The 14,313-nt window shown below is 41.3% G+C and overlaps 3 non-coding genes across 3 annotated transcripts; all 3 read left to right on the top strand.

Annotated features, from left to right (window-relative positions):
• The first annotated feature begins 8,065 nt into the window (after nt 1-8,065).
• Nucleotides 8,066-8,138, top strand: TRNAR-CCU (transfer RNA arginine (anticodon CCU)). Its single transcript has one exon. It is a non-coding gene; the product is annotated as a tRNA-Arg (tRNA).
• A 647-nt stretch (nt 8,139-8,785) lies between these two features.
• TRNAR-UCG (transfer RNA arginine (anticodon UCG)) lies at nt 8,786-8,858 on the top strand. The gene has a single exon. It is a non-coding gene; the product is annotated as a tRNA-Arg (tRNA).
• Nucleotides 8,859-11,965: 3,107 nt separating this feature from the next.
• TRNAR-UCG (transfer RNA arginine (anticodon UCG)) lies at nt 11,966-12,038 on the top strand. The gene has a single exon. It is a non-coding gene; the product is annotated as a tRNA-Arg (tRNA).
• Nucleotides 12,039-14,313: the final 2,275 nt, after the last annotated feature.

The raw sequence follows: 14,313 nt of genomic DNA, 5'->3' as shown, positions 1-14,313 counted from the left end.
CATTACTAATCATTAATAAAGTGGAGTACATACTGTAAACTCATTCAGGTTGCATCTTCAGTCTAACTACTTGTGCATTTTAGTGGCATTAAAAAGTGCTTCTATGCCGACGCACTGAATATGTAATAGGTTTGCAGAATTTTGACGTGACAGAATGGGTTTTTAGCTTCAGTGTGTGTAGAAGAACTGCGCAGTGTGTGCCTATGTGTGCATAGAGTGCTACATGTGTAAAATCTGTATGATTTGGGCAGTTAAAGTGCTGATTTTGCCTCCGAGTAAGAAAAGTACTACACAAAATGTATAAAGGATCGGCACATTGGCTGCCTTTGCTGATGCCCCCGTTGCCTAATTTGTAGTGCAATGGTTAAGTTGCAGAGTGTGGTTGAACTTGGTTAGGAGACTTAGTGCCTCTTTCCGTGTCCTACTGATGATAAGGATGGCTTGATACCATTTTCTAAGCCCAGTATATTGAGAAAAGAAGTAAGTGAAGAAGAAGTGTGGAGTCGAAAGTGGTTCTCCAATTTCTCTCCACTTGCTAAAATTGCAAAGTCTCCATTATAGCATAGAAGAGAGCGTTAAAGTCGGGGATGGAAGAGGATGAAAATGGGAAGTTTACTTATAGAGAGAAGTGAGAAATGCCCTGTGTGCACACACCGGTGTCTGACCATAGAATACATTTAAATAATGCCTCTAGAAAAGAGCTATGCATGTGTGCCTCAGTGGCCTAATGGATAAGGCACTGGCTCCTAAGCCAGGGATTGTGGGTTCGAGTCCCATCTGAGGTGATAACAAAAATCCTCCCTCTTTCTTTTCCAGAATATTAGGTAGATTTATTACATGCTTCCTCTCAGAAGTTTATGAGGGATTAGGTACTTTGAAACGGTCCCATTTTACTTGTGTACACTTCACAGTCATGTTAGTGTTCTGAAACTGCAAAGTAGATTTTTAAATGCCTATTTTTGTGAGATGCATTTTCGACCGGCCAGAACATATTCCTTTGGAAAAAATGCTTTGAATTGGATTGGTGTGAATCTTGTTTCTAGAGGTGGTGACAGGCTTTCAGCTACTTGAATAGGTCAAGCCAGGATACATAAAACGTATACAACCTATGTGAGTGTGAAAAATTAGCATATGCAGGAAGGAGCAATTTGTCCTACTTTCAAAACAGTTTCACTCCACGTCTGGAAACTTCCAGAGCTATGTAGAGAATACAAATGAGCTTTAAACTCATGAGGAAAGAGGTTTGTATGGAAAAAGGAAAACAAAAGCATATCGTACTCATAAAATTCTCAATATATAGATTCCAAAAAAGTGCTTCCAGCGAAAAGAGCTGAAAGAACACTATGGGATGTAAACCTGAATACCTTTCAATAATATGTTCTCCATCCATGCATACCACCTACATGATAAAAATCATCTCAGGTGGACGGATGACCGCGTGGCCTAATGAATAAGGTGTCTGACTTCGGATCAGAAGATTAAGGGTTCGAGTCCCTTCGTGGTCGTTTTTGGCCAATGGTCACACAATCTGCTTTACATTCAGAGTGGAAAAAGTATTTTCCAATACTCTTGTAGTCCTCACTTTCTCATTACTAATCATTAATAAAGTGGAGTACATACTGTAAACTCATTCAGGTTGCATCTTCAGTCTAACTACTTGTGCATTTTAGTGGCATTAAAAAGTGCTTCTATGCCGACGCACTGAATATGTAATAGGTTTGCAGAATTTTGACGTGACAGAATGGGTTTTTAGCTTAAGTGTGTGTAGAAGAACTGCGCAGTGTGTGCCTATGTGTGCATAGAGTGCTACATGTGTAAAATCTGTATGATTTGGGCAGTTAAAGTGCTGATTTTGCCTCTGAGTAAGAAAAGTACTACACAAAATGTATAAAGGATCGGCACATTGGCTGCCTTTGCTGATGCCCCCGTTGCCTAATTTGTAGTGCAATGGTTAAGTTGCAGAGTGTGGTTGAACTTGGTTAGGAGACTTAGTGCCTCTTTCCGTGTCCTACTGATGATAAGGATGGCTTGATACCATTTTCTAAGCCCAGTATATTGAGAAAAGAAGTAAGTGAAGAAGAAGTGTGGAGTCGAAAGTGGTTCTCCAATTTCTCTCCACTTGCTAAAATTGCAAAGTCTCCATTATAGCATAGAAGAGAGCGTTAAAGTCGGGGATGGAAGAGGATGAAAATGGGAAGTTTACTTATAGAGAGAAGTGAGAAATGCCCTGTGTGCACACACCGGTGTCTGACCATAGAATACATTTAAATAATGCCTCTAGAAAAGAGCTATGCATGTGTGCCTCAGTGGCCTAATGGATAATCAATCAATCAATCATGGAACTTATATCGCGCACTACTCACCCGTAAGGGTCTCAAGGCGCTTGGGGAAGGGGGTCTGCTACTGCTCGAACAGCCAGGTCTTGAGCTGTTTCCTGAAGGCCAGGTGGTCCTGGGTCATCCGCAGGTGGACGGGTAGGGAGTTCCAAGTCTTAGCTGCCAGGTAGGAGAATGACCTTCCTCCAGCGGTGGCTCTCTGGATGCGAGGGACGACGGCGAGGGCGAGGTTAGCGGAACGTAGCCGGCGGGTGGGCGTGTAGAAGGTGAGGCGGCTGTTGAGGTACCCTGGGCCTAGGTCGTGGAGGGACTTGTGTGCGTGGGTGAGGAGTCTGAACGTGATCCTCTTGTTGACCGGGAGCCAGTGCAGGTCTCTCAGGTGGCACGAGATGTGGCTGCGTCGGGGGACGTCCAGGATGAGTCGGGCGGAGGCGTTCTGAATTCGCTGAAGTCTTTTCTGAAGCTTGGCCGTAGTACCGGCGTAGAGGGTGTTTCCGTAGTCTAGTCTGCTGGTGACGAGAGCGTGGGTGACCGTCTTCCTGGTCTCGGTTGGGATCCATCGGAAGATCTTTCGGAGCATGCGGAGGTTGTGGAAGCAGGCTGAGGAGACGGCGTTGACTTGTCTGGTCATCGATAGGGAGGAGTCCAGTATGACGCCCAAGTTGCGTGCGTGGTCCGTCGGTTCAGGTGCGGTGCCTAGTGCCGGGGGCCACCAGGAGTCGTCCCATGCGGAGGGTGATGGTCCCAGGATGAGGACTTCTGTCTTGTCCGTGTTCAGTTTCAGGCGGCTGATGTTCATCCATTCAGCGACGTCTGTCATCCCTTCGTGCAGGCTGGCTTTGGCGGTGTCGGGGTCTCTGGTGAGGGAGAGAATTAGCTGGGTGTCATCGGCGTAGGAAATTATGTTGAGGTTGTGTTTGCGTGCGATGGCAGCGAGGGGTTTCATGTAGATGTTGAAGAGAGTGGGGCTGATAAGGCACTGGACTCCTAAGCCAGGGATTGTGGGGTCAAGTCCCATCTGAGGTGATAACAAAAATCCTCCCTCTTTCTTTTCCAGAAAATTAGGTAGATTTATTACATTCTTCCTCTCAGAAGTTTATGAGGGATTAGGTACTTTGAAACGGTCCCATTTTACTTGTGTACACTTCACAGTCATGTTAGTGTTCTGAAACTGCAAAGTAGATTCTTAAATGCCTATTTTTGTGAGATGCATTTTCGACCGGCGAGAACATATTCCTTTGGAAAAAATGATATGAATTGGATTGGTGTGAATCTTGTTTCTAGAGGTGGTGACAGGCTTTCAGCTACTTGAATAGGTCAAGCCAGGATTCATAAAACTTATACAACCTATGTGAGTGTGAAAAATTAGCATATGCAGGAAGGAGCAATTTGTACTACTTTCAAAACAGTTTCACTCCACGTCTGGAAACGTCCAGAGCTATGTAGAGCATACAAATGAGCTTTAAACTCATGAGGAAAGAGGTTTGTATGGAAACAGAAAAACAGAAGCATTTCGTACTCATAAAATTCTCAATATATAGATTCCAAGAAAGTGCTTCCAGCGAAAAGAGCTGAAAGAACACTATGGGATGTAAACCTGAATACCTTTCAATAATATGTTCTCCATCCATGCATACCACCTACATGATAAAAATCATCTCAGGTGGACGGATGACCGCGTGGCCTAATGCATAAGGAAGGCGTCTGACTTCGGATCAGAAGATTGAGGGTTCGAGTCCCTTCGTGGTCATTTTTGGCCAATGGTCACACAATCTGCTTTACATTCAGAGTGGAAAAAGTCTTTTCCAATACTCTTGTAGTCCTCACTTTCTCATTACTAATCATTAATAAAGTGGAGTACATACTGTAAACTCATTCAGGTTGCATCTTCAGTCTAACTACTTGTGCATTTTAGTGGCATTAAAAAGTGCTTCTATGCCGACGCACTGAATATGTAATAGGTTTGCAGAATTTTGACGTGACAGAATGGGTTTTTAGCTTAAGTGTGTGTAGAAGAACTGCGCAGTGTGTGCCTATGTGTGCATAGAGTGCTACATGTGTAAAATCTGTATGATTTGGGCAGTTAAAGTGCTGATTTTGCCTCTGAGTAAGAAAAGTACTACACAAAATGTATAAAGGATCGGCACATTGGCTGCCTTTGCTGATGCCCCCGTTGCCTAATTTGTAGTGCAATGGTTAAGTTGCAGAGTGTGGTTGAACTTGGTTAGGAGACTTAGTGCCTCTTTCCGTGTCCTACTGATGATAAGGATGGCTTGATACCATTTTCTAAGCCCAGTATATTGAGAAAAGAAGTAAGTGAAGAAGAAGTGTGGAGTCGAAAGTGGTTCTCCAATTTCTCTCCACTTGCTAAAATTGCAAAGTCTCCATTATAGCATAGAAGAGAGCGTTAAAGTCGGGGATGGAAGAGGATGAAAATGGGAAGTTTACTTATAGAGAGAAGTGAGAAATGCCCTGTGTGCACACACCGGTGTCTGACCATAGAATACATTTAAATAATGCCTCTAGAAATGAGCTATGCATGTGTGCCTCAGTGGCCTAATGGATAAGGCACTGGCCTCCTAAGCCAGGGATTGTGGGGTCAAGTCCCATCTGAGGTGATAACAAAAATCCTCCCTCTTTCTTTTCCAGAAAATTAGGTAGATTTATTACATGCTTCCTCTCAGAAGTTTATGAGGGATTAGGTACTTTGAAACGGTCCCATTTTACTTGTGTACACTTCACAGTCATGTTAGTGTTCTGAAACTGCAAAGTAGATTCTTAAATGCCTATTTTTGTGAGATGCATTTTCGACCGGCCAGAACATATTCCTTTGGAAAAAATGATATGAATTGGATTGGTGTGAATCTTGTTTCTAGAGGTGGTGACAGGCTTTCAGCTACTTGAATAGGTCAAGCCAGGATTCATAAAACTTATACAACCTATGTGAGTGTGAAAAATTAGCATATGCAGGAAGGAGCAATTTGTACTACTCTCAAAACAGTTTCACTCCACGTCTGGAAACGTCCAGAGCTATGTAGAGCATACAAATGAGCTTTAAACTCATGAGGAAAGAGGTTTGTATGGAAAAAGGAAAACAAAAGCATATCGTACTCATAAAATTCTCAATATATAGATTCCAAAAAAGTGCTTCCAGCGAAAAGAGCTGAAAGAACACTATGGGATGTAAACCTGAATACCTTTCAATAATATGTTCTCCATCCATGCATACCACCTACATGATAAAAATCATCTCAGGTGGACGGATGACCGCGTGGCCTAATGGATAAGGAAGGCGTCTGACTTTGGATCAGAAGATTGAGGGTTCGAGTCCCTTCATGGTCGTATTTGGCCAATGGTCACACAATCTGCTTTACATTCAGAGTGGAAAAAGTCTTTTCCAATACTCTTGTAGTCCTCACTTTCTCATTACTAATCATTAATAAAGTGGAGTAAATACTGTAAACTCATTCAGGTTGCATCTTCAGTCTAACTACTTGTGCATTTTAGTGGCATTAAAAAGTGCTTCTATGCCGACGCACTGAATATGTAATAGGTTTGCAGAATTTTGACGTGACAGAATGGGTTTTTAGCTTAAGTGTGTGTAGAAGAACTGCGCAGTGTGTGCCTATGTGTGCATAGAGTGCTACATGTGTAAAATCTGTATGATTTGGGCAGTTAAAGTGCTGATTTTGCCTCTGAGTAAGAAAAGTACTACACAAAATGTATAAAGGATCGGCACATTGGCTGCCTTTGCTGATGCCCCCGTTGCCTAATTTGTAGTGCAATGGTTAAGTTGCAGAGTGTGGTTGAACTTGGTTAGGAGACTTAGTGCCTCTTTCCGTGTCCTACTGATGATAAGGATGGCTTGATACCATTTTCTAAGCCCAGTATATTGAGAAAAGAAGTAAGTGAAGAAGAAGTGTGGAGTCGAAAGTGGTTCTCCAATTTCTCTCCACTTGCTAAAATTGCAAAGTCTCCATTATAGCATAGAAGAGAGCGTTAAAGTCGGGGATGGAAGAGGATGAAAATGGGAAGTTTACTTATAGAGAGAAGTGAGAAATGCCCTGTGTGCACACACCGGTGTCTGACCATAGAATACATTTAAATAATGCCTCTAGAAAAGAGCTATGCATGTGTGCCTCAGTGGCCTAATGGATAAGGCACTGGCCTCCTAAGCCAGGGATTGTGGGGTCAAGTCCCATCTGAGGTGATAACAAAAATCCTCCCTCTTTCTTTTCCAGAAAATTAGGTAGATTTATTACATGCTTCCTCTCAGAAGTTTATGAGGGATTAGGTACTTTGAAACGGTCCCATTTTACTTGTGTACACTTCACAGTCATGTTAGTGTTCTGAAACTGCAAAGTAGATTCTTAAATGCCTATTTTTGTGAGATGCATTTTCGACCGGCCAGAACATATTCCTTTGGAAAAAATGATATGAATTGGATTGGTGTGAATCTTGTTTCTAGAGGTGGTGACAGGCTTTCAGCTACTTGAATAGGTCAAGCCAGGATTCATAAAACTTATACAACCTATGTGAGTGTGAAAAATTAGCATATGCAGGAAGGAGCAATTTGTACTACTTTCAAGACAGTTTCACTCCACGTCTGGAAACGTCCAGAGCTATGTAGAGCATACAAATGAGCTTTAAACTCATGAGGAAAGAGGTTTGTATGGAAAAAGGAAAACAAAAGCATATCGTACTCATAAAATTCTCAGTATATAGATTCCAAAAAAGTGCTTCCAGCGAAAAGAGCTGAAAGAACACTATGGGATGTAAACCTGAATACCTTTCAATAATATGTTCTCCATCCATGCATACCACCTACATGATAAAAATCATCTCAGGTGGACGGATGACCGCGTGGCCTAATGGATAAGGAAGGCGTCTGACTTCGGATCAGAAGATTGAGGGTTCGAGTCCTTTCGTGGTCGTTTTTGGCCAATGGTCACACAATCTGCTTTACATTCAGAGTGGAAAAAGTCTTTTCCAATACTCTTGTAGTCCTCACTTTCTCAGTACTAATCATTAATAAAGTGGAGTACATACTGTAAACTCATTCAGGTTGCATTTTCAGTCTAACTACTTGTGCATTTTAGTGGCATTAAAAAGTGCTTCTATGCCGACGCACTGAATATGTAATAGGTTTGCAGAATTTTGACGTGACAGAATGGGTTTTTAGCTTAAGTGTGTGTAGAAGAACTGCAAGGTGTGTGCCTATGTGTGCATAGAGTGGTACATGTGTAAAATCTGTATGATTTGGGCAGTTAAAGTGCTGATTTTGCCTCCGAGTAAGAAAAGTACTACACAAAATGTATAAAGGATCGGCACATTGGCTGCCTTTGCTGATGCCCCCATTGCCTAATTTGTAGTGCAATGGTTAAGTTGCAGAGTGTGGTTGAACTTGGTTAGGAGACTTAGTGCCTCTTTCCGTGTCCTACTGATGATAAGGATGGCTTGATACCATTTTCTAAGCCCAGTATATTGAGAAAAGAAGTAAGTGAAGAAGAAGTGTGGAGTCGAAAGTGGTTCTCCAATTTCTCTCCACTTGCTAAAATTGCAAAGTCTCCATTATAGCATAGAAGAGAGCGTTAAAGTCGGGGATGGAAGAGGATGAAAATGGGAAGTTTACTTATAGAGAGAAGTGAGAAATGCCCTGTGTGCACACACCGGTGTCTGACCATAGAATACATTTAAATAATGCCTCTAGAAAAGAGCTATGCATGTGTGCCTCAGTGGCCTAATGGATAAGGCACTGGCCTCCTAAGCCAGGGATTGTGGGTTTGAGTCCCATCTGAGGTGATAACAAAAATCCTGCCTCTTTCTTTTCCAGAAAATTAGGTAGATTTATTACATGCTTCCTCTCAGAAGTTTATGAGGGATTAGGTACTTTGAAACTGTCCCGTTTTACTTGTGTACACTTCACAGTCATGTTAGGGTTCTGAAACTGCAAAGTATATTTTTAAATGCCTATTTTTGTGAGATGCATTTTCAACCGGCCAGAACATATTCCTTTGGAAAAAATGATTTGAATTGGATTGGTGTGAATCTTGTTTCTAGAGGTGGTGACAGGCTTTCAGCTACTTGAATAGGTCAAGCTAGGATACATAAAATGTATACAACCTATGTGAGTGTGAAAAATTAGCATATGCAGGAAGGAGCAATTTGTCCTACTTTCAAAACAGTTTCACTCCACGCCTGGAAACTTCCAGAGCTATGTAGATAATACAAATGAGCTTTAAACTTATGAGGAAAGAGGTTTGTATGGAAAAAGGAAAACAAAAGCATATCGTACTCATAAAATTCTCAATATATAGATTCCAAAAAAGTGCTTCCAGCGAAAAGAGCTGAAAGAACACTATGGGATGTAAACCTGAATACCTTTCAATAATATGTTCTCCATCCATGCATACCACCTACATGATAAAAATCATCTCAGGTGGACGGATGACCGCGTGGCCTAATGGATAAGGCGTCTGACTTCGGATCAGAAGATTGAGGGTTCGAGTCCCTTCGTGGTCGTTTTTGGCCAATGGTCACACAATCTGCTTTACATTCAGAGTGGAAAAAGTCTTTTCCAATACTCTTGTAGTCCTCACTTTCTCATTACTAATCATTAATAAAGTGGAGTACATACTGTAAACTCATTCAGGTTGCATCTTCAGTCTAACTACTTGTGCATTTTAGTGGCATTAAAAAGTGCTTCTATGCCGACGCACTGAATATGTAATAGGTTTGCAGAATTTTGACGTGACAGAATGGGTTTTTAGCTTAAGTGTGTGTAGAAGAACTGCAAGGTGTGTGCCTATGTGTGCATAGAGTGCTACATGTGTAAAATCTGTATGATTTGGGCAGTTAAAGTGCTGATTTTGCCTCTGAGTAAGAAAAGTACTACACAAAATGTATAAAGGATCGGCACATTGGCTGCCTTTGCTGATGCCCCCGTTGCCTAATTTGTAGTGCAATGGTTAAGTTGCAGAGTGTGGTTGAACTTGGTTAGGAGACTTAGTGCCTCTTTCCGTGTCCTACTGATGATAGGGATGGCTTGATACCATTTTCTAAGCCCAGTATATTGAGAAAAGAAGTAAGTGAAGAAGAAGTGTGGAGTCGAAAGTGGTTCTCCAATTTCTCTCCACTTGCTAAAATTGCAAAGTCTCCATTATAGCATAGAAGAGAGCGTTAAAGTCGGGGATGGAAGAGGATGAAAATGGGAAGTTTACTTATAGAGAGAAGTGAGAAATGCCCTGTGTGCACACACCGGTGTCTGACCATAGAATACATTTAAATAATGCCTCTAGAAATGAGCTATGCATGTGTGCCTCAGTGGCCTAATGGATAAGGCACTGGCCTCCTAAGCCAGGGATTGTGGGGTCAAGTCCCATCTGAGGTGATAACAAAAATCCTCCCTCTTTCTTTTCCAGAAAATTAGGTAGATTTATTACATGCTTCCTCTCAGAAGTTTATGAGGGATTAGGTACTTTGAAACGGTCCCATTTTACTTGTGTACACTTCACAGTCATGTTAGTGTTCTGAAACTGCAAAGTAGATTCTTAAATGCCTATTTTTGTGAGATGCATTTTCGACCGGCCAGAACATATTCCTTTGGAAAAAATGATATGAATTGGATTGGTGTGAATCTTGTTTCTAGAGGTGGTGACAGGCTTTCAGCTACTTGAATAGGTCAAGCCAGGATTCATAAAACTTATACAACCTATGTGAGTGTGAAAAATTAGCATATGCAGGAAGGAGCAATTTGTACTACTCTCAAAACAGTTTCACTCCACGTCTGGAAACGTCCAGAGCTATGTAGAGCATACAAATGAGCTTTAAACTCATGAGGAAAGAGGTTTGTATGGAAAAAGGAAAACAAAAGCATATCGTACTCATAAAATTCTCAATATATAGATTCCAAAAAAGTGCTTCCAGCGAAAAGAGCTGAAAGAACACTATGGGATGTAAACCTGAATACCTTTCAATAATATGTTCTCCATCCATGCATACCACCTACATGATAAAAATCATCTCAGGTGGACGGATGACCGCGTGGCCTAATGGATAAGGAAGGCGTCTGACTTTGGATCAGAAGATTGAGGGTTCGAGTCCCTTCATGGTCGTATTTGGCCAATGGTCACACAATCTGCTTTACATTCAGAGTGGAAAAAGTCTTTTCCAATACTCTTGAAGTCCTCACTTTCTCATTACTAATCATTAATAAAGTGGAGTAAATAATGTAAACTCATTCAGGTTGCATCTTCAGTCTAACTACTTGTGCATTTTAGTGGCATTAAAAAGTGCTTCTATGCCGACGCACTGAATATGTAATAGGTTTGCAGAATTTTGACGTGACAGAATGGGTTTTTAGCTTAAGTGTGTGTAGAAGAACTGCGCAGTGTGTGCCTATGTGTGCATAGAGTGGTACATGTGTAAAATCTGTATGATTTGGGCAGTTAAAGTGCTGATTTTGCCTCTGAGTAAGAAAAGTACTACACAAAATGTATAAAGGATCGGCACATTGGCTGCCTTTGCTGATGCCCCCGTTGCCTAATTTGTAGTGCAATGGTTAAGTTGCAGAGTGTGGTTGAACTTGGTTAGGAGACTTAGTGCCTCTTTCCGTGTCCTACTGATGATAAGGATGGCTTGATACCATTTTCTAAGCCCAGTATATTGAGAAAAGAAGTAAGTGAAGAAGAAGTGTGGAGTCGAAAGTGGTTCTCCAATTTCTCTCCACTTGCTAAAATTGCAAAGTCTCCATTATAGCATAGAAGAGAGCGTTAAAGTCGGGGATGGAAGAGGATGAAAATGGGAAGTTTACTTATAGAGAGAAGTGAGAAATGCCCTGTGTGCACACACCGGTGTCTGACCATAGAATACATTTAAATAATGCCTCTAGAAAAGAGCTATGCATGTGTGCCTCAGTGGCCTAATGGATAAGGCACTGGCCTCCTAAGCCTGGGATTGTGGGGTCAAGTCCCATCTGAGGTGATAACAAAAATCCTCCCTCTTTCTTTTCCAGAAAATTAGGTAGATTTATGACATGCTTCCTCTCAGAAGTTTATGAGGGATTAGGTACTTTGAAACGGTCCCATTTTACTTGTGTACACTTCACAGTCATGTTAGTGTTCTGAAACTGCAAAGTAGATTCTTAAATGCCTATTTTTGTGAGATGCATTTTCGACCGGCCAGAACATATTCCTTTGGAAAAAATGATATGAATTGGATTGGTGTGAATCTTGTTTCTAGAGGTGGTGACAGGCTTTCAGCTACTTGAATAGGTCAAGCCAGGATTCATAAAACTTATACAACCTATGTGAGTGTGAAAAATTAGCATATGCAGGAAGGAGCAATTTGTACTACTTTCAAGACAGTTTCACTCCACGTCTGGAAACGTCCAGAGCTATGTAGAGCATACAAATGAGCTTTAAACTCATGAGGAAAGAGGTTTGTATGGAAAAAGGAAAACAAAAGCATATCGTACTCATAAAATTCTCAGTATATAGATTCCAAAAAAGTGCTTCCAGCGAAAAGAGCTGAAAGAACACTATGGGATGTAAACCTGAATACCTTTCAATAATATGTTCTCCATCCATGCATACCACCTACATGATAAAAATCATCTCAGGTGGACGGATGACCGCGTGGCCTAATGGATAAGGCGTCTGACTTCGGATCAGAAGATTGAGGGTTCGAGTCCCTTCGTGGTCGTTTTTGGCCAATGGTCACACAATCTGCTTTACATTCAGAGTGGAAAAAGTCTTTTCCAATACTCTTGTAGTCCTCACTTTCTCATTACTAATCATTAATAAAGTGGAGTACATACTGTAAACTCATTCAGGTTGCATCTTCAGTCTAACTACTTGTGCATTTTAGTGGCATTAAAAAGTGCTTCTATGCCGACGCACTGAATATGTAATAGGTTTGCAGAATTTTGACGTGACAGAATGGGTTTTTAGCTTAAGTGTGTGTAGAAGAACTGCAAGGTGTGTGCCTATGTGTGCATAGAGTGCTACATGTGTAAAATCTGTATGATTTGGGCAGTTAAAGTGCTGATTTTGCCTCTGAGTAAGAAAAGTACTACACAAAATGTATAAAGGATCGGCACATTGGCTGCCTTTGCTGATGCCCCCGTTGCCTAATTTGTAGTGCAATGGTTAAGTTGCAGAGTGTGGTTGAACTTGGTTAGGAGACTTAGTGCCTCTTTCCGTGTCCTACTGATGATAAGGATGGCTTGATACCATTTTCTAAGCCCAGTATATTGAGAAAAGAAGTAAGTGAAGAAGAAGTGTGGAGTCGAAAGTGGTTCTCCAATTTCTCTCCACTTGCTAAAATTGCAAAGTCTCCATTATAGCATAGAAGAGAGCGTTAAAGTCGGGGATGGAAGAGGATGAAAATGGGAAGTTTACTTATAGAGAGAAGTGAGAAATGCCCTGTGTGCACTCACCGGTGTCTGACCATAGAATACATTTAAATAATGCCTCTAGAAATGAGCTATGCATGTGTGCCTCAGTGGCCTAATGGATAAGGCACTGGCCTCCTAAGCCAGGGATTGTGGGGTCAAGTCCCATCTGAGGTGATAACAAAAATCCTGCCTCTTTCTTTTCCAGAAAATTAGGTAGATTTATTACATGCTTCCTCTCAGAAGTTTATGAGGGATTAGGTACTTTGAAACGGTCCCATTTTACTTGTGTACACTTCACAGTCATGTTAGTGTTCTGAAACTGCAAAGTAGATTCTTAAATGCCTATTTTTGTGAGATGCATTTTCGACCGGCCAGAACATATTCCTTTGGAAAAAATGATATGAATTGGATTGGTGTGAATCTTGTTTCTAGAGGTGGTGACAGGCTTTCAGCTACTTGAATAGGTCAAGCCAGGATTCATAAAACTTATACAACCTATGTGAGTGTGAAAAATTAGCATATGCAGGAAGGAGCAATTTGTACTACTCTCAAAACAGTTTCACTCCACGTCTGGAAACGTCCAGAGCTATGTAGAGCATACAAATGAGCTTTAAACTCATGAGGAAAGAGGTTTGTATGGAAAAAGGAAAACAAAAGCATATCGTACTCATAAAATTCTCAATATATAGATTCCAAAAAAGTGCTTCCAGCGAAAAGAGCTGAAAGAACACTATGGGATGTAAACCTGAATACCTTTCAATAATATGTTCTCCATCCATGCATACCACCTACATGATAAAAATCATCTCAGGTGGACGGATGACCGCGTGGCCTAATGGATAAGGAAGGCGTCTGACTTTGGATCAGAAGATTGAGGGTTCGAGTCCCTTCATGGTCGTATTTGGCCAATGGTCACACAATCTGCTTTACATTCAGAGTGGAAAAAGTCTTTTCCAATACTCTTGTAGTCCTCACTTTCTCATTACTAATCATTAATAAAGTGGAGTAAATACTGTAAACTCATTCAGGTTGCATCTTCAGTCTAACTACTTGTGCATTTTAGTGGCATTAAAAAGTGCTTCTATGCCGACGCACTGAATATGTAATAGGTTTGCAGAATTTTGACGTGACAGAATGGGTTTTTAGCTTAAGTGTGTGTAGAAGAACTGCGCAGTGTGTGCCTATGTGTGCATAGAGTGCTACATGTGTAAAATCTGTATGATTTGGGCAGTTAAAGTGCTGATTTTGCCTCTGAGTAAGAAAAGTACTACACAAAATGTATAAAGGATCGGCACATTGTCTGCCTTTGCTGATGCCCCCGTTGCCTAATTTGTAGTGCAATGGTTAAGTTGCAGAGTGTGGTTGAACTTGGTTAGGAGACTTAGTGCCTCTTTCCGTGTCCTACTGATGATAAGGATGGCTTGATACCATTTTCTAAGCCCAGTATATTGAGAAAAGAAGTAAGTGAAGAAGAAGTGTGGAGTCGAAAGTGGTTCTCCAATTTCTCTCCACTTGCTAAAATTGCAAAGTCTCCATTATAGCATAGAAGAGAGCGTTAAAGTCGGGGATGGAAGAGGATGA

The sequence above is a fragment of the Triturus cristatus genome, chromosome 4_1 (assembly GCF_964204655.1).
Source record: "Triturus cristatus chromosome 4_1, aTriCri1.1, whole genome shotgun sequence".
Lineage (NCBI taxonomy): Eukaryota > Metazoa > Chordata > Amphibia > Caudata > Salamandridae > Triturus > Triturus cristatus.
The sequence above is the reverse complement of the archived record's forward strand: the minus strand, read 5'-3'. Positions and strand labels throughout refer to the sequence as shown.